The sequence below is a fragment of the Cebus imitator genome, unplaced genomic scaffold (assembly GCF_001604975.1).
Source record: "Cebus imitator isolate Cc_AM_T3 unplaced genomic scaffold, Cebus_imitator-1.0 Scaffold143, whole genome shotgun sequence".
NCBI classification, from domain to species: domain Eukaryota; kingdom Metazoa; phylum Chordata; class Mammalia; order Primates; family Cebidae; genus Cebus; species Cebus imitator.
This window is the reverse complement of record NW_016107458.1, coordinates 2,345,660-2,346,071: the sequence shown is the minus strand read 5'-3', so window position 1 is coordinate 2,346,071 and position 412 is coordinate 2,345,660.

Below are 412 nucleotides of genomic sequence, written 5' to 3'. Positions count from 1 at the left end.
TGCTGTGAGTCTGATGGGCTTCCCTTTGTGTGTAACCCGACCTTTCTCTCTGGCTGCCCTTAGTATTTTCTCCTTCATTTCGACCCTGGTGAATCTGACTATTATGTGCCTTGGGGTTGCTCTTCTTGAGGAATATCTTTGTGGTATTCTCTGTATTTCCTGGACTTAATATTGGCCTGCCTTGCTAGGTTGGGGAGTTTTCCTGGATAATATCCTGAAGAGTATTTTCCAGCTTGGATTCATTCTCTTCGTCACTCAGGTTCACCTATCAAACATACATTAGGTCTTTTTACATAGTCCCACATTTCTTGAAGACTTTGTTCATTCCTTTTTACCCTTTTCTCTCTAATCTTGCCTTTTTGTTTTATTGCATTGAGTTGATCTTCGACCTCTGATATCCTTTCTTCTGCTT